This window comes from Anomaloglossus baeobatrachus, chromosome 12, assembly GCF_048569485.1.
Source record: "Anomaloglossus baeobatrachus isolate aAnoBae1 chromosome 12, aAnoBae1.hap1, whole genome shotgun sequence".
NCBI classification, from domain to species: domain Eukaryota; kingdom Metazoa; phylum Chordata; class Amphibia; order Anura; family Aromobatidae; genus Anomaloglossus; species Anomaloglossus baeobatrachus.
In genome coordinates, this window is record NC_134364.1 from 82,718,525 (window position 1) to 82,738,373 (window position 19,849).

General features: G+C 54.9%; 1 protein-coding gene across 4 annotated transcripts in view; it reads right to left on the bottom strand.

The window, feature by feature from the left end:
* The window catches only part of HEATR5A (HEAT repeat containing 5A), a 175,883-nt gene that overhangs the window by 107,429 nt on the left and 48,605 nt on the right, over window positions 1-19,849 (bottom strand). The window lies entirely within an intron of this gene.

Consider the following 19,849-nt stretch of genomic DNA (forward strand, 5'->3'; position numbering starts at 1 on the left):
TTCAGGCCAATGGGAGAAGGTTTATCGGTCAGTTATGGCCCATTTAGTTGAGCCAATACCTGTCACGTGAGTGTGAATAATCATTCGGTGCATATAGGATGCTGATCTATCCAAACAAGCTAGTAATTGACCCCCTGATCAGCTTGTACATGTCCCGGACCGTCTAAGGGAGCCATGTGGCAGGTCCACAAAATGATTGTTAGTATAATTTGACTATTATTACGATCGTTGTGCTAATCTACAATATCATCGGCAGCACCTCGTGAGGCAATGAGTTGCCACTAATCATTATCTTTAAGCCGGCTTTAAAATTGGCGCTCCAAAAAAAAAAAAAAAAAAAAAAAAAAAAAGCGTACATGGAAAAAAATATACACCGTAATAAAAATTTGAGCAGTGATTTAAACAATCAAAAATCCCCAATCATGAGCCAGCTAAACCACTCGCAAATAAGGGGATAGTGACAATGATATCAAGGTTAAATACTAATTTTTATTAATGAAATAATTAAAATACAGATTATATTAAAAAAAAAAAAAGAGAATTTTGTTTACTTACCGTAAATTCTTTTTCTTATAGTTCCGACATGGGAGACCCAGACCATGGGTGTATAGCTTCTGCCTCCGGAGGACACACAAAGTACTACACTAAAAGTGTAGCTCCTCCCTCCGAGCATATACACCCCCCGGATGACAAATACACCCAGTTTAGTGCAAAAGCTGAAGGAGGACATCCACCCATAAGTAGAGATGGGGTAAAACCCGGAATAGCCGGAACCTCTGTCTACAACAACAGCCGGTGAAAAACACACGGAACAAGAAAACTGCCAACAGGCAACAGGGAGGGTGCTGGGTCTCCCATGTCGGAACTATAAGAAAAAGAATTTACGGTAAGTAAACAAAATTCTCTTTTTCTTCATCGTTCCTTAAGGGAGACCCAGACCATGGGACGTCTCAAAGCAGTCCATGGGTGGGAAATAAACAGAAACTGAGAAGTAGGCAAAACCTAACTTCACAAATGGGCGACAGCCGCCCGAAGGATGCGTCTGCCCAAGCTCGCATCTGCCGAAGCATAAGCATGCACTTGGTAGTGCTTCGAAAAGGTGTGCAGACTAGACCAAGTGGCAGCCTGACAGACCTGCTGAGCCGTAGCCTGGTGCCTGAAAACCTAAGAGGCACCGACAGCTCTGGTCGAGTGCGCCTTAATCCCCGGCGGGGGAGGCCCCTGAGAACATTGGTAGGCATCGGATATGGCCGACCTAATCCAACGAGCTAGGGTCGGTTTAGAAGCCGAGAGACCCTTGCGCTGACCTGTGGTCAGCACAAAAAGAGAGGTGCACCGCCTAAGAGCGGCGGTGCGTGACACATAGATCCGGAGCGTCCGCACCAAATCTAAAGCATGCAACGCTTTCTCAAAGCGATGCACAGGGGCCGAACAAAGGGAAGACAATGAAATGTCCTGGATAAGGTGGAAAGGAGACACCACCTTAGGGAGAAAGCCCGGAGTCGGACGGAGAACCACCTTGTCTTGGTGAAAAAAACAAAAAGGGTGACTCCGAAGAGAGCCCAGTCAAATCAGAGACTCTCCTGAGAGAAGTTATGACCACCAGAAAGACCACTTTCTGTGAAAGACGAAACAACGAAACCTCCCTAAGAGGCTCAAAGGGGGGTTTCTGTAAGGCCGTGAGGACCAGATTAAGGTCCCAGGGATCCAGAGGCCGCCGGTAAGGCGGAATGATGTGAGATGCGCCCTGCATGAAGGTGCGCACCTTGGCCAGTCGGGCGATACGCCGCTGGAACAACACTGACAGAGCCGAGACCTGTCCCTTGAGGGAATTGAGGGACAGTCCTAGCTGCAGACTGGACTGTAGAAAAGACAGGATGGTCGGCAAGGAAAAACGGCCAAGGAGCATGGCCGGAAGAGCGACACCAGGACAGGAAAATTCTCCAAGTCCTGTGGTAAATCCTGGCCGAGGAAGACTTCCGAGCCCGAGTCATAGTGGAGATGACCTCGGAAGGAATGCCTGAAGCCGTAAGGATTCAGGGCTCAAGAGCCACGCCGTCAATCTGAGAGCCGCAGAATTCTGGCGGAAAACGGACCCTGTGAGAGAAGGTATGGGCGGTCCGGGAGATGCCACGGCACCTCTACGGACAGACGGAGCAGGTCTGGGAACCAAGCTCGCCTGGGCCAGTCTGGGGCGATGAGTACGACCCGACGGCCCTCCATTCTGATCTTGCGCAGGACTCTGGGCAAGAGAGCTAGAGGGGGAAACACGTAGGCCAGACGGAACTGGGACCAATCCTGAACCAGCACGTCTGCCGCCAAGGCCTGAGGATCGTGGGAGTGAGCCACGTAAACCGGGACCTTGTTGTCGTGCCGGGATGCCATTAGATCCACTTCCGGAGTGCCCCACTTGCGACAGATTGACCGGAACACTGCCGGATGCAGGGCCCACTCGCCGCTGTGCACGGTTTGACGGCTGAGATAATCTGCCTCCCAGTTTTCTACGCCTGGGATGTGGACTGCGGATATGGTGGACTTTGAGTCCTCCGTCCACTGAAGGATACGTTGAACTTCCAACATTGCTAGGCGGCTGCAAGTCCCGCCCTAGTGATTGATGTAGGCAACTGCTGTCGCGTTGTCTGACTGGACTCGAATGTGCTTGCCCGCCGACAGATGGAGAAAAGCTACGAGAGCTAGGAGCACAGCTCTGATTTCCAGCACCTTGATCGAGAGGGCTGATTCGGACGGAGTCCAAGTGCCCTGTGCTCGGTGGTGGAGAAACACTGCTCCTCAGCCGGATAGACTGGCATCCGTGGTGAGAATCACCCAGGACGGGGCCAGAAAGGAGCGTCCCTGGGACAGAGAGAGGGGCCGAAGCCACCACTAAAGAGAGCTCCTAGCCTGTGGCGACAGAGCCACCAGCCTGTGCAAGGAAGAGGTCCGCTTGTCCCAACAGCGGAGAATGTCCAGCTGCAGGGGACGCAGATGGAACTGGCAAAGGGAACCGCTTCCATTGACGCCACCATCTGACCCAGCACCTGCTTGAGGTGCCTGATGGAATGACGGCGGAGCCTCAGCAGAGAGCGAACCGCCAGATGAAGGGACTGCTGTTTGACTAAGGGCAGCTTCACAAGTGCCAGCAGAGTCTTGAATTGCATCCCTAGGTACGTAAGTTCCTGGGTCGAGGTCAGAGTGGACTTGCAAGCGTGGCGAGAGTGAACGAGACACTCCGCTGACAGTCTGCACTGGATGAAGCCTTAGAAGGTCGTCCAGGTAAGGAATCACTGCCGACCCCTGGAGGTGCAGAACCGCAGCCACTGCTGCCATGACCTTGGTGAATACACGAGGGGCCGTGGCTAACCCGAAGGGGAGAGCCACGAATTGGAAATGTTCCTCTCCAATTACAAAACGTAGCCAACGCTGGTGTGAAACTGCGATTGGCACATGCGGATAGACATCTCTGATGTCGATGGATGCTAAGAAATCTCCTTGGGTCATTGACTGATCGCAGAGATTCCATGCAAAAATGCCGCACCTGAACGTGCTTGTTGAGAAGCTTGAGATCCAGGTCGGAAGGCACCGTCCTTTTCGGGGACTAGGAAGAGATTTGAGTAGAAATCTCAGAACCATTCCCAGTCGGGAACTGATACAATTACTCCACTGGCCTGCAAGAATGCCACGGCCTGTGAGAAGGCGGCGGCCTTGGAGCAGGGGGGAGTTGACAGAAAAAATCTGTTTGGCGGGCTGGATAGAATTCTATTCTGTAGCCGTGGGAGATGGTAACCCACACCCACTGATCGAAGACGTGTTGAAACCACACGTCGCCCAAGTGGGCGAGCCTGCCACCGACCAAGGATGTTGCTGGCGCGCCAGATAATCAAGAGGAGGCTGCCTTGGTGGCAGCAGCTCCTGCGGACTTCTGAGGACGCGGCTTCATGCGCCAGTTGGTTTACGGACCTTGGCTGAGTTAGTGGACGAGGCCGAGGGCTTAGAGGACGACCAGTTAGAGGAACGAAAGGAACGAAACCTCGACTGGTTCCTGCCCTGGACAGGTTTCCTGGGTTTGTGGCATGGAAGTACTCTTCCTGCCAAAAGCTTCCTTAATAATTTCATCCAGTTGATCACCGAATAGACTGGTCCCAGCAAAAGGGAGCCCAGCAAGGAACTTCTTAAGAAGCATCTGCCTTCCACTCTCGAAGCCACAGGAGCCTGCGGATAGCGAGGGAAGTAGCCGAGGCCACCGCAGTGCGGTGACAGTCTCCAGCATGGCAGACATGGCATAGGATGAAAAGACTGTAGCCTGGAAGTTAAGGCAACCATTTCGGGCATAAAGTCCCTGGTGAGGGAATGCATCTCCTCCAGAGAAGCAGAGATGGCTTTGAGAGCCCGCACTGCTGCAAAAGATGGGGAGAACGAGGCCCCTGCCGCCTCATATATAGATTTGGCCAGAAGGTCAACCTGGCGGACAGTGGGATCCTTAGAGAGGTGCCGTCAGCCACTGATACAACTGTCCGGGCTGAAAGTCTAGACACCGGAGGGTCCACCCTTGGTGAATGAGCCCACTCCTTGACCACCTCTGGTGGAAGGGAGAAACAGTCATCAGAACCACGCTTTGGGAAGCGTCTGTCAGGACAGGCTCTGGGCTTGGTCACAGTGGCCTGAAAAACTGGAGTGGTTAAGGAACACACTCCTTGTTCTCTTAAGGTATACTGATGCCTTTCTGCCAGAGGGGGATGCTCCCCTGATACAGGCGGATTGTGGTCCAGTACAAATATAATGGACGCAATCAAATCATTAGCATCTGCGTCACCTTCGGACAGATCAATACATGAAGTAGCGTCCGAGCCCCTAGAAAAGGCATCCTCCTCGTCCTGCGAGTCCGCTCGTAAATCAGAGCTGCGGGACGAGGAAAGAGAGGGGACCCTGCGTCTCCATTTTAGGAGGACGGGGACTGAGACCAGATGAACAATTCTCTGTGAGCTTTGCTGAGCGAGCCGTAGCAGCAGAAGCGCCCTGAGAAGGGGGCTGATGCATGCTCAGCAGTGTCCGGGACAGCTGTCCCCTGGAGAGAGGGATTCTACCCAAACCGGGGGTTCAGCCACCGGAGCCGGAGCAGCTGGAAGGACCACTGATGAGCTTCCAGGCTGAGGGACCACTATGTTAGAGCAAGCATCACAATGTGGTTATGTGTTCGGTACAGGCAGTACGAGTCTACATGCAGTGCATATTAAGAACAGCCTTGCAGCCTTGCTCTGATGCGAGACATGCTGCAGAAGTGGGGGCTCTGTTCAGAATGACCCCCAGCAGAGTATATAAACAGAGTATATAAGCAGCTGCACAACCGGAGGTTGTGGCCTGCCAGACCGTTTAACATAGGGACATCTCTGTGCCCTCCAGATCCCCCAGCCCAGGCCCCCATTTGTCACAATGTGGTTATGCAGACATTGAGAACGCTGATAAAATGGCGCCGGAGCGAGGAGAGGGGGCGGGGCCTACTCAGAGCGAGATCCGGAGGGCAAATGAGGCATACAGGGGAGGGAATCTTTCCCCAGTGAGGAGTGTCCGTTCCCTGTGCTGAACAGCCGCTGGGCGGAGCCGCACTGTGCCTCTGCATGACTGACATGCAGAGGCAGTGAAACCGAAAGTAGGCCGCAACTGAAGCCGTGGCCTAGATTTAAACATGCGGCCAGCGTGCAGGCACCATCGGCGCAGTTCTCCAGTGAAAACTGGAGAACCGGCCGGAAATGTTAACACAGTCATATAACACACTCTCCCCAATATATAAAGTACAAGGGACCCCTGGAAAGACCACTTTCTGTGGTAATAATGTCTCAGTACTTAGCTTGTGAGACGCAGGTGCCAGGTCCCTGGGGGATGAGCGCTCCGTCCGGCAGGATCCTGAAAGGGCTGCGGATGGAGACCGGTCTCCTGCAAAGCAGTGAGAACCGTGATGGCTCCCACTTCAAGCCAGAGCCTCAGGGGATGGTGAAGGAGCGCGGCATGTGAAGGCTCCAGCCTTGTAAAATCAACCTTAACAGCACCGCCGACACAGTGGGGTGAGAAGGGACATGCCGGGAGTCCAGATTGGACCCGCTTTTCTTCCAAATCTTTGAAATCAAAAAACAAAATTCAGAGGATGCATGTGTGTGTGTGACCTCCTGAACACAAAGCATTGAACTGGGTGGATTTGTCATCCGGGGGGTGTATATGCTCGGAGGGAGGAGCTACACTTTTAGTGTAGTACTTTGTGTGTCCTCCGGAGGCAGAAGCTATACACCCATGGTCTGGGTCTCCCATAAGGAACGATGAAGAAAAAGAGAATTTTGTTACTTACCGTAAATTCTTATTCTTATAGTTCCGTATTGGGAGACCCAGACCATGGGTGTTTAGCTTCTGCCTCCGGAGGACACACAAAGTACTACACTAAAAGTGTAGCTCCTCCCTCTGAGCTTATACACCCCCTGGTAGCCAGTCCTAGCCAGTTTAGTGCAAAAGCTGAAGGAGAATAGCCACCCACAAGTAGAACCGAGTAAGAACCAGGAACAACCGGAGATTCTGTCCACGACAACAGCCGGTGATAACACACGGAACAAAAAAATTGCCAACAGGCAACAGGGAGGGAGCTGGGTCTCCCAATACGGAACTATAAGAAAAAGAATTTACGGTAAGTAACAAAATTCTCTTTTTCTTTATCGTTCCTTTGGGAGACCCAGACCATGGGACGTTCCAAAGCTGTCCCTGGGTGGGAATAAACAGAAAAAACTAAGAAGTAGGCGGAGCCTAACTTCGCAAGTGGGCGACAGCTGCCTGAAGGATGCGTCTGCCCAAGCTCGCATCTGCCGAAGCATGAGCATGCACTTGGTAGTGCATCGAAAAGGTATGCAGGCTAGTCCAAGTGGCAGCCTGACAGACTTGTTGAGCCGTAGCCTGGTGCCTAAAAGCCCAAGAGGCACCGACAGCTCTGGTCGAGTGTGCTTTGATCCCCGGCGGGGGAGGCACCTGAGTACTCTGGTAGGCGTCCGAAATGGTCGATCTAATCCAACGGGCCAAGGTCGGCTTAGAAGCAGAGAGACCCTTGCGCCGCCCTGTGGTTAGCACAAAAAGAGAGGTGCACCGCCTAAGCGCAGCGGTGCGAGACACATAAATCCGGAGAGCACGCACCAGATCTAGAGTATGCAGCGCTTTCTCAAAGCGATGAACAGGGGCCGGACAGAAGGAAGGCAAGGAAATATCCTGGTTAAGGTGGAAGGGAGAGACCACCTTAGGAAGAAAGTCCGGGGTCGGACGGAGAACTACCTTGTCTTGGTGAAAAAACAAAAAAGGTGACTCCGAGGAGAGCGCAGCCAAATCAGAGACTCTCTTGAGAGAAGTTATGGCAACTAGAAAGGCCACCTTTTGAGAAAGACGATACAAAGAAACCTCCCTAAGAGGCTCAAAAGGGGGTTTCTGCAATACTGTGAGGACCAAGTTAAGGTCCCAGGGATCCAAGGGCCGCCGACAAGGCGGAATGAAGTGAGACGCACCTTGCATGAAGGTGCGGACCTGAGCCAGCCGGGCGAGACGCCGCTAGAACAGCACTGATAGAGCTGAGACTTGTCCCTTGAGAGAGTTGAGGGACAGTCCTAGCTGCAGACCGGACTGTAAAAAAGACAGAAGGGTCGGCAACGAGAATGGCCAAGGAGGATGGCCGGAAGAGCGACACCAGGACAGGAAAATTTTCCAAGTCCTGTGATAGATCTTGACGGAGGAAGACTTACGGGCCCAAGTCATAGTGGAGATGACTTCAGGAGGAATACCAGAATCCGTCAAAATCCAGGACTCAAGAGCCACGCCGTCATTTTGAGTGCCGCAGAATTCGGGCGGAAAAACGGACCTTGCGAGAGCAGGTCTGGACGGTCCGGAAGATGCCACGGCTTCTCCATGGACAGTTGGAGCAGGTCCGGATACCAAGCTTGCCTGGGCCAGTCCGGTGCAATGAGGAGGACTCGACGGCCCTCCATTCTGATCTTGCGCAGGACTCTGGGCAAGAGAGCTAGAGGGGGAAACACGTAGGACAGACGAAACTGGGACCAGTCTTGAACCAGAGCGTCCGCGGCGAAGGCCTGAGGATCGTGGGAGCGAGCCACGTAAACCGGAACCTTGTTGTTGTGACGGGATGCCATTAGGTCCACGTCCGGAGTGCCCCACTTGCGGCAGATTGACTGAAACACTGCCGGGTGCAGAGACCACTCGCCACCGTCCACGGATTGACGGCTGAGATAATCTGCCTCCCAGTTTTCTACGCCAGGGATGTGGACTGTGGATATGGTGGACTTGGAGTCCTCCGCCCATTGAAGAATGCGTTGGACCTCCAACATTGCCAGGCGGCTGCGTGTCCCGCCTTGGTGATTGATGTAGGCAACCGCTGTCGCGTTGTCTGACTGGACTCGAATGTGCCTGCCCGCCAACAGGTGGTGAAAGGCTAGGAGAGCTAGAAGCACAGCTCTGGTTTCCAGCACATTGATTGAAAGGGCTGACTCGGACGGAGTCCAAGTGCCCTGAGCTCTGTGACGACAGAGCCACTAACCTCTGTAAGGAGGAAGGCCGCTTGTCCCAACAGCGGAGAATGTCCAGCTGCAGAGGACGCAGATGGAACTGGGCAAAGGGAACCGCCTCCATGGAAGCCACCATTTGACCCAGCACCTGCATCAGGCGCCTGAGGGAATAACGGCGGGGCCTCAGGAGAGAGCGCACCGCTAGCCGGAGAGACTGCTGTTTGATTAAGGGCAACTTCACAAGTGCCGGCAAAGTCTCGAACTGCATCCCTAGGTACGTGAGACTCTGGGTCGGAGTCAGAGTGGATTTGGGAAGATTGACAATCCACCCGAATTGGGCTAGGGTGGCGAGAGTGAGCTCCGCTGACAGTCTGCGCTGGATGTACCCTTGACCAGAAGGTCGTCCAGATAAGGAAGCACTGCTAACCCCTGGAGGTGCAGGACCGCAATCACTGCCGCCATGACCTTGGTGAATACCCGAGGGGCCGTGGCTAACCCGAAGGGGAAAGCCACGAATTGGAAATGATCCTCTCCTATCGCAAAACGTAACCAACGCTGATGTGACACTGCGATTGGCACATGTAGATAGGCATCTCTGATGTCGATGGACGCCAGGAACTCCCCTTGGGTCATTGAGGCAATGACTGATCGCAGAGACTCCATGCGAAAATGCCGCACCCGGACATGCTTGTTGAGAAGCTTGAGATCCAGGATGGGCCGGAAGGTACCGTCCTTTTTCGGAACTAGGAAGAGATTTGAGTAAAAACCTCTGAACCGTTCCTATGCGGGAACTGGGACAATCACTCCGTTTGCCTGCAAGGACGCCACGGCTTGCGAGAAGGCGGCGGCCTTGGAGCAGGGGGGAGTAGAGAGAAAAAATCTGTTTGGAGGGCTGGAAGAGAATTCTATCCTGTAGCCGTGATATATGATGTCTCTCACCCACTGATCGGAGACCTGCTTTAACCAAGTGTCGCCGAAGTGGGAGAGCCTGCCACCGACTAAGGACGTGGCTGGAGCGGGCCGAGAGTCATGAGGAAGCTGCCTTAGTGGCAGAACCTCCTGCGGTCTTCTGCGGACGCGCTTTGGGGCGCCAGTTGGATTTCTGATCCTTGGCTGAGTTAGCGGACGAGGCGGAAGGCTTAGAGGATGACCAGTTGGAGGAACGAAAGGAACGAAACCTCGATTGATTCCTACCCCGGGCGGGTTTCCTGGTCTTGGTTTGTGGCATGGAAGTACTCTTCCCGCCAGTAGCTTCCTTAATGATTTCATCCAGCTGTTCACCAAACAGCCGTGAACCAGCAAAAGGGAGCCCAGCAAGAAACTTCTTGGACGAAGCATCTGCCTTCCACTCTCAAAGCCACAAAATCCTGCGGATAACAAGAGAATTAGCTGAAGCCACCGCAGTGCGGTGAGCAGCCTCTAGCATGGCAGACATGGCATAAGATGAAAAAGCTGAAGCCTGAGCAGTTAAGGTAACCATCTCAGGCATAGATTCCTTGGTGAGGGAATGCATCTCCTCTAGAGAAGCAGAGATGGCTTTGAGAGCCCACACTGCTGCAAAAGTCGGGGAAAACGCGCCCCCCGCAGCTTGAAACACAGATTTGGCCAGAAGGTCAATCTGACGGTCAGTGGAATCCTTAAGTGAGGTGCCGTCAGCCACCGACACAACGGTCCGGGCTGATAGCCTAGACACTGGAGGGTCTACCTTTGGGGAGTGAGACCACTCCTTGACCACCTCAGGTGGAAATGGAAACCGGTCATCAGAACCACGCTTTGGAAAGCGTTTGTCAGGACAGGCCCTGGGTTTGGTCACAGCGGTCTGAAAACTGGAGTGGTTAAAGAACACACTCTTTACTCTCTTAGGCGAGGTAAACTGATGTTTTTCTGCCAAAGAGAGTTGCTCCTCTGACACTGGCGGATTGAGATCCAGCACAGAATTAATAGAAGCAATCAAATCTCTAAGATCTGAGTCACCCTCAGAGAAATCGATGGGATACATAGCCTCCGAGCCCCCAGTGAGGGCATCCTCCTCATCTTGAGAGTCAGCTCCTGAGACTGAGCCGTGGGATGGGGAGGGGGAGGAAACCCTGCGCCTTCTCTTAGAAGGACGGGGTCTGGGATCAGATGATGAATCCTCCGTGAGCTCTGATGGACGGAGGTCAGAGGATAGGAGTCCTCTGTCAAGAGTATTAGAGGCACCCTAAGAGGGGGGCTGATGCATATTCATCAAAGTCCTGGACAAAAGTCCCATGGACTCAGCAAATGACTGGGATATGGACCTAGAAAAGGACTCTACCCAGGCTGGGGGTTCAATCACAGGTGCAGCAGCAGCCTGAGAGACCCCTGGGGTTGAGACTCCAGGCTGTGGCACCGCCAAGTTAGAGCAACCATCACAGTGTGGATAAATGCTCGGCTCAGGCAGCAGGAGCTTACATGCAGTGCATGCAGAATAAAGCTTTGGAGCCTTGCTCCTTGTGTGCGACATGCTGCTGGAGTGGGGGCTGTCACGAACCACCGGGGGGGTCACTCAGAAATCCCCCGCGCTGGCTACCAGTACGTCACAAATCGGGGGGTAACAAGTGGGGGTCACCCCTCCTTTATGCCTCCCGACCGACAGAGCACGTGATGCGCTCTCTAGCGCCCCTCTTATAGTCAGGCCAATTATGGAATTGCCCGACAATAAGCAAGGAGGCCGCTATACTACTTATGCCGATTATTGAAGGGTCCCCGGTGAGAGTAGGGTATATATTCCCCCGACCTCCGCGGGCGGAATATATAAAATCTCCCCGAATCTCACTGGCCTCCCCACAATAATCCTTGGCACAACTCGCTGCCACCAACCGCTTCACGGTAACTATTAGCCGAACACACAGACGTGGGATTCAAGATCGAGATAACAGAACAGCCCAAGATTAATTATATAATTTAATCAGCCTAAAGCACACTAGAAACTACAATATATACAATAGGGAATCTACAGAATATACATATGTCAGAGTACAGTTACAATCAAAGCATGGGTTACAAACAGGCATACACAGTTCCAGCAGTTACCTTGTTGCGTCTGGCCACAGGGGGGCGCTGTACCCAGGTTTCTAGGATCCTTCCCACAGATGTTTCCTACACGTGCCCCCAGCGAGAAGAACCCTGGAAAATGGCCGAAGTAGGGTTATCAACCTGGGCAGATCCAGGTCCCCTCCTACCTTCGTGACCTCACAGGGAGCACTGCTCCACCCCTGGCTTGAGTTATGGACAATATCCCAACATGGAATATGGGCCATAACTTTGCCTGGGAGCGTCGTAGGCGGACGCCAATGCTCTCATTGTGACAGTTATGAATTTAGCTACAGAACGAGGGGACTCATGACCTGTCTGCCAGTTCCCCATTGGCTGATATCACGCCTGGGGCATTTCCCAATGTCCTGCTCCCATAAAAAGGGTGTGCCGGCATCGTCCACATGCGGAGACACCATTTTTATGGTTGCCATATTTATCGGAAATATGGCTTGCGAGATATGAACCATTTTTTACTGGAGTCGTTCTGTCTGGCTATTTCCATAGCCTTGCTAATGAGATACAACTCTTGTTACAGGGTGACGGCAGGGAGTCATCCTGTGTCCATTGTTCCCACACCACCTCATCTCCATATCACAGGACATGGCCATGGAGGTGTAAGTGGAACACTGAGAACAAGAAGGGAGGGGGCACTGCCAGGGAGTGATGAGGGACTATGACTGGAGTCATAATTCATCTTCATATCCCGGGATTTGCCTCACACCTCCCCCCTTTTGAGGGCGCTAGGGGGCAGCACACTCCGGTGTTCCCCCGTGCGCCCGTCCGCGACCTCTCCTTGTCGGGACAGCCCGTCTGCGTTACCGTGGTCACGGCCCCTTTTGTGGCGAATGGTGAAGTTGTATTGCTGGAGCGCAAGGCTCCATCGCAACAATCGCCCATTCGTCCCAGAGACGGTGTGCAACCAGCTGAGGGGATTGTGGTCCGTCTCCACGATGAAGTGGCGCCCGTATAGATAGGGTTGCAGACGCTGCAGGGCCCACACTATGGCCAGGCACTCCTTCTCCATCGTGGAATAGGCAACTTCCCTTGGTAACAGCTTCCTGCTCAGGTACAAGACTGGGTGCTCTTGGCTCGCAGAGTCCACCTGGCTGAGCACCGCACCGAGGCCGAAGTCACTGGCGTCGGTCTGTACTACAAACGGCCGCGTGAAGTCGGCTGCCTGTAGCACGGGCGGGCTGGACAGGGCGTCCTTTAGGGCCCGGAAGGCTGTCTCGCAGTCCATTGTCCAATCGACTGCAGAGGGCAGCTTCTTCTTGGTGAGGTCCGTCAAGGGCTTTGCCAGGCTACTATAGCATGGAACAAACCTCCTATAGTACCCAGCGGTCCCCAAGAAGGACATCACCTGCTTCTTGGTCCTGGGGGTGGGCCAGGATGCGATGGCTTCCACTTTCTCAGGCTCGGGCTTCAGTGTTCTCCCACCTACCCGGTGACCGAGGTACTGGACCTCGCTCATGGCCAGCTGACACTTTCCCGGCTTGATGGTCAAACCTGCCCGGTGGATCCGCCTGAGCACCTGTGCTAGATGCTCTAGGTGGTCCTCCCAGGTGGGACTGAAGACGGCAATGTCATCCAGGTACGCGGCCGCGTACCCTTCAAGTCCCTTGAGCAGGGTGTTGACCATCCGCTGGAAAGTGGCAGGGGCATTCCTCATCCCGAATGGCATCACCGTGGACTCGTACAGTCCAAATGGGGTAATAAAGGCAGAGCGTTCCCTGGCCTTGCGAGTCAGGGGGATCTGCCAATATCCCCGGCTCAGATCCATGATGGTCAGGTACTGAGCCCCGGCCAACTGATCGAGCAGGTCATCGATGCGTGGCATTGGGTACGCATCGGCGACCGTGACAGCATTGAGCCCCCTGTAGTCCACGCAGAACCGAGTGGTTCGGTCCTTCTTAGGGACGAGGACTACAGGCGAGGCCCAAGCGCTGTTGGATGCCTGGATCACCCCCAGCTTCAGCATCTCGTCAATCTCCTGGCGCATGTGTTGCTGCACCTCCAGGGAGACCCGATATGCTGAACGCCGGATCGGGGGATGATCCCCAGTGTCCACGTGATGGACAGCCAAGTCAGTCCTTCCGGGCTGGTTGGTAAACAACCCCCGGAAGGGGTGTAGGGTGGCCCACAGCTGGGACCGTTGGTCCTCCAAGAGCTGGTGGCCAACCTCCACATCCTCAATGGATCCGCCTGCCCTAACCTGGGCTAGCATATCCAAGAGGGTTTCCGCTTCTCCCTCCTCGGGCAGGTTGCACACGGGGAGCGCACATGCCTCCCGCTCATGATGTGCCTTCATCATGTTCACATGGAAGGGCTTCCGCCTTCCACGGGCAGGGTCCAGGGTGACCAGGTACGTCACAGGGTTGAGCTGCTGGTACACGAGGTATGGGCCTTCCCAGGCTGCCTGAAGCTTGTCCTGTGGTACGGGGACCAGTACCCACACCTTTTGACCCACTTGGTAGGTCCTCTCACAAGCGTTCTGGTCGTACCAACGCTTCTGATCGGCCTGGGCTTGAGCCATATTGTCGTGTACCAGTTGCGTCAAGGCCTGCATTTTGTCCCGGAAGCGCATGACATACTCGATAACCGACACTCCAGGGGTGGCCAAATCCCCTTCCCAAGCCTCTTTCACCAGAGCCAGGGGGCCCCGCACACGTCGCCCGTACAGGAGCTCAAACGGTGAGAATCCTGTTGAGGCCTGTGGAACCTCCCGGTAAGCAAATAACAGGTGTGGGAGATACCGCTCCCAGTCACGCCCATGGGAGTCGACCAACATCTTAAGCATCTGCTTTAAGGTGCCATTGAACCGCTCGCACAGGCCATTAGTCTGTGGATGGTACGGGCTGGCCACCAGATGTCGCACCTGGACTTGCTTACAGAGGGCCTCCATCAGCTGGGACATGAATTGGGTCCCCCGGTCAGTGAGCATTTCCTGGGGAAAACCCACTCGGGAGAAAATCTCCAGCAATGCGGTGGCCACCTTGTCAGCCCGAATGGACGACAAGGCCACTGCTTCTGGGTACCGGGTGGCATAGTCCACTACCGTCAGTAGGAAGCGTTTCCCGGAGCTGCTGGGGATGGCCAGCGGGCCGACCAGATCCACAGCCACCCTCCTGAAAGGCTCATCGATGATTGGCAGAGATACTAGTGGGGCTTTGGGGCGTGGCCCCGCCTTCCCCACTCTCTGACAGGTTTCACACGAACGGCAGTAGGCAGCCACATCGGCCCCCATTTTTGGCCAGTAGAAATGCTGGTTTAACCTGGCCTTGGTCTTAGCGATCCCTAGGTGTCCGGCCATCGGAATCTCATGTGCGATCCGCAACAACTCCGTCCGGAACGGATAGGGTACCACCAACTGTCGGTCCCTGGGCCACGCCTCCGGTGAACCCTGCTGGACCGTGGCCCGGTACAGCCGTCCTTGGTCCCAGACCACTCGCTCCGGGTCCGAGCCGAGGGAGGCTGGGCCGCCTGCTCCTTAAGAGCTTTCAGGCTGTCGTCAGCTTCTAACGCTGCCTGAAACCCCTGACTAGATGTGGCCAGAATCGACGAGACTGTCACATCTTCGGTCAGTACCCCGGGACCTGTGTCCTGGCCTCCACCTGACTCGGCTGCCACTTGGTCAGAAGGGGAAGAGCTATCGGACCTCCGGGAGGCCCCTTGGCTTCCAGCACTCCCACTGCGGGTGACAGCGGCCACAGCCGCTGCGACCGTGGGTCGTGCCTGCTCCTCCTCCGTTCCTGACCAAGTCGCCGGTTCAGGCAGACCTACCTGGCTTCCTGACACCCCGGTTGTGGGGGAACCATGCACCGAGATCTTACCTGGGAGCACTTCCGCTCCTGGACCGGCCCCAATCTCACCTGCCTGTTCCCCTCCTGCAGCAACAGAACCCCGCTGTGAAATCTCTGGGGACCCCACATTTGCTGTGGTAGCCCCCACCCCACACACTGGTCCTCCCCCTGCAGCACCCTGCTCTCTGCTTATCCCTGCAGAGGGCAACAGATCCCAGCTCACAGGCTGGTTACTTGTAGAGGCATTGTCACACCTTTCTCTGACCCCCTCCCCTCCTGTCACAGCTGCAGCTGCGTGTGTGTCTATGGTGTCTATGCAAGCAGAAATATCAGAGTTCACTCCCTCCTCCCTTACATCATTCATAGATAACACATTAACATTGTCAGGAGTCATGTCAGTACTGGCTGAAGGTTCAGCCCTTGGTTGGGGCCCAAACTGGGAGGTTATCTGCCCCAAATCTGTCCCAAGTAGCACGTTTGCAGGGATCCGATCAGTTACCCCCACCTCCCTCACCCCTCGCCCTAGTCCACATAAATGTCAGCAACAGGCAGCGCCGGGTCAATGCCTCCAATCCCGGAGACAGCGAGGGTTTTTCCAGGGATCAAGTCTTGGGGGGACACCATCTCAGGCCGCACCAGAGTCACCTCCGAGGCGCTGTCTCGCAGTCCTATGGTCACAGACCGGCCGACGGTGACAGGTTGGAAGCTGTCCAGGGACCTACCACCACCCCCACCCACACAATACACCTTGGGCGGCCCTTGGGACGGGGACGGAGCCGGGGCCTTGGGACGCTGAGGGCACATGGCCTTGAAGTGTCCAGGTAGGTTGCACTGGTGGCACCGTCTTGGTTCCGCCACGGGCCTGGAGAGGGGAGTTGAGGGGGACACCCCCTGCAGTCTAGGGGCAGGTGGGGCAGTCGCAGAATTCATCTTACCCCCTCTCCAGGTGCTGCTGGTGGCCGCTCTCCTGGCCTCAGGGGCCCGGTTGTTGGTGTAGTCATCGGCAAGGGCAGCTGTAGCCGTGGACCCCTTTGGCTTCTGGTCTCGGATGAACTGGCGGAGATCCTCAGGGCAGTTCCACAAGAGTTGCTCCGTGATGAACAAGTCCAGGATCTCCGGTCCGGTGGAAAGCTGCAGGCCTTGGGTCCAGTGGTCGGCAGCTCGGGCAAGTGCCCGCCGGTGGTCAGCCCAGGAGTCCTTTGGTCCCTTCTGTAGGCTCCGGAACTTCTTGCGGTAGGACTCTGGAGTGAGGTTGTACTGTTGGATCAGGGCCCGCTTGATGGTGTCGTAGCCCTGATCTGCCTCAGCAGGCAAGTCCCCAAGGACATCCAGGGCCTTACCCCTTAAACGGGGGGTCAGGTATTTGGCCCACTGGTCCTTGTTCAGATGGTGCTGCAAGCAAGTCCGTTCAAAAGCAGTCAGGAAAGAGTCCAAGTCTCCATCCTTCTCCAGCACTGGGAAGTCCTCAACACGGACCTTTGGAAGTTTGGTGTTTTGAAGGTCACATGTGGCTGATGAGGGCCGGAGCTGAGCTAGCTGCAGCTGGTAGTCACGGTCTGCCTGTCGCTCTCGCTCTCGCTCTTCACGCGCTGCCTGCCGCTCTCGCTCCGCAGCCTCACGCTCTGCGTGCCGCTCTGCCCTGCGCTCTGCCAGGAGTTCCTTGTAGCCCTTCTGGTCTCCAGCCTGGAGAAGGGCCATAGCCATTTGAAGAAGGCTATCCGAGCCTCCCAGGCTCGGTGGAATGGCACGTGGTGATCTGCGGCACGCTGCGGAGCCTGGTGATTCACTGTCCCTTTCAGAGCGGAGGGCTGGCATCTGGCTCGTTGAGGAACCTTGGGTGAGCTCCTCCTCATCTTGTCCAGCAGTGCCAGGTTGCGCAATGTCCTCGGCAGAACGGTTTTCTGGCGTCGAGCTCCTGGAGGACTCGTGGGCAACCTCCTCATTGCTGTCCACAGCACCGTCCTCCCTCTCTTCGGCTCCTGCCTTAGCATTGGCCAGTTGCATAGCTCTGCTCCTGGTGCCATCAGCCATTCTTGCAGACTTTTGGTCACTGACACAGAACTGACACCTGATGCCTCCACACACCTTACAGTATCTGCACTCTGACACTCTAGTGTTGAGCTAGTCTGAAGACCCCAGCAGCCACAGCTGCTGCAGGCAGTCTTTAGTGTCTGGGAGTATGGGTCTCACACTCACACACACTATTATCTCGATCCCACCGCTATGCCACCAATATGTCACAAACCACCGGGGGGGTCACTCAGAAATCCCCCGCGCTGGCTACCAGTACGTCACAATCGGGGGGTAACAAGTGGGGGTCACCCCTCCTTTATGCCTCCCGACCGACAGAGCACGTGATGCGCTCTCTAGCGCCCCTCTTATAGTCAGGCCAATTATGGAATTGCCCGACAATAAGCAAGGAGGCCGCTATACTACTTATGCCGATTATTGAAGGGTCCCCGGTGAGAGTAGGGTATATATTCCCCCGACCTCCGCGGGCGGAATAGTAGGATTTTTGTGTACTCACCGTAAAATCTCTTTCTCTGAGTCTTCATTGGGGGACACAGGACCATGGGTTATGCTGCTGTCACTAGGAGGCTGACACTAAGTAAACATAAAAAAGTTAGCTCCTCCCTAGCAGCATACACCCCGAGCCGGAGGCGGGCTCAGATCAGTTGGTGCACAAGCAGTAGGAGGAGTACCAGAATCACCATACATAAACACAAGTTGTAACTAAAACAATGCAGCCGTGCAAACAAGAGGTCTATGAACATAAGACCACTGAAAAAATAGCAGGCAAATGCAATTGAATCAACCAAAAAACCAAGCAGGGTGGGTGCTGTGTCCCCCAATGAAGACTCAGAGAAAGAGATTTTACGGTGAGTACACAAAAATCCTACTTTCTCTATCGTTTCATTGGGGGACACAGGACCATGGGACGTCCAAAAGCAGTCCCTGGGTGGGAATACCGAAAAACCCGCAGAGGCAGACAACAACAACCTCCCTCGGCGGGCTTGCACTATAATTGAATACTGCCACCCTATTACAGGTGCGCAACTGCTGCCTGCAAGACCTTTCTCCCAAAAATAGCATCTGCCGATGCTTGGGTGTGAACGTGGTAGAACCTAGTAAAGGTGTGCAGGCTAGACCAGGTGGCGGCCTTGCAGACCTGGTCGGCCGACGCCTGATGCCTAATCGCCCAAGAGGCGCCCACTGCGCGGGTAGAGTGCGCCTTTACCCCCCGCGGCGGAGACTTGTCCCGAATCCGGTAGGCCTCTGATATGGCGGAACGGATCCATCTGGCAATTGTGGCCTTGGATGCCGATTCACCCTTCTTGGGACCAGAAGGGAGAACAAACAGACCATCTGACTTACGGAACGGCGCGGTCCTGGAGACATAAATTCTAAGTGCACGCACTAGGTCCAGGGTGTGCAAGGACCTCTCCAAGCTGTGAGAGGGGCCAGGACAAAAGGATGGAAGGATGATTTCCTCGTTAAGATGGAACGGGGAGACCACCTTTGGGAGAAAAGCGGGATCTGGCCGGAGAACCGCTTTGTCCTGGTGAAAAATCAAAAAGGGGGAACGACAAGAGAGAGCTGCCAGCTCTGACGTCCTGCGAATAGAAGTGATGGCAACAAGAAACACCACCTTCCAAGACAGGTGAGACAGGGAAGATTCTCGCAAGGGCTCGAATGGGGAGCCCTGAAGTGACCCTAGGACTAGATTAAGGTCCCACGGTTCTAGAGGCCGACGGTACGGCGGTGCCAGGTGGGCTACTCCCTGGATGAAGGTCTTAACCTGTGAACGAGCGGCCAGTGGCTTCTGAAACAGGATTGATAACGCCGATATCTAGCCCTTTAGTGTTGCGAGCGAGAGACCCGCATCTAGGCCTGACTGCAAGAATGCCAACAGGGAAGGAAGGGAGAAGGCGAGAGGAGAAGAAATATTCTGCTCTTCACACCACCTGAAGAAAACTTTCCACGTGCGGTGGTAAATCTTTGATGAAGATGGCTTCCTGGCCCTAATCATTGTCTGAATCACTCTTGAGGAAAAACCAGCCTTAGCTAGAACCCAGGATTCAATGGCCAGGCCGTCAAATTTAGGACCTGTGAGTTCTGATGGAAGAGAGGCCCCTGCTGCAGGAGATCTGGACGGTCTGGAAGGCGCCACGGAGCGTCTGCGAGGAGCTGAGTTAGTTCCGCGAACCATGCTCGCCTGGGCCAGTCCGGAGCCACTAGGATGACCGGTATCCCTTCCGCCTTGATCTTCTTGAGGACCCTCGGAATTAGAGGGAGCGGAGGGAAGATGTACGGGAGACTGAACTGGCTCCATGACAGGGTGAGGGCGTCGACTCCTAAAGCCAAGCGGTCGCGGCACCGCGCTACAAAGTGCGGAACTTGACGGTTGAACCGGGAGGCCATTAGGTCCACGTCCGGAACTCCCCATCTGTCGCAGAT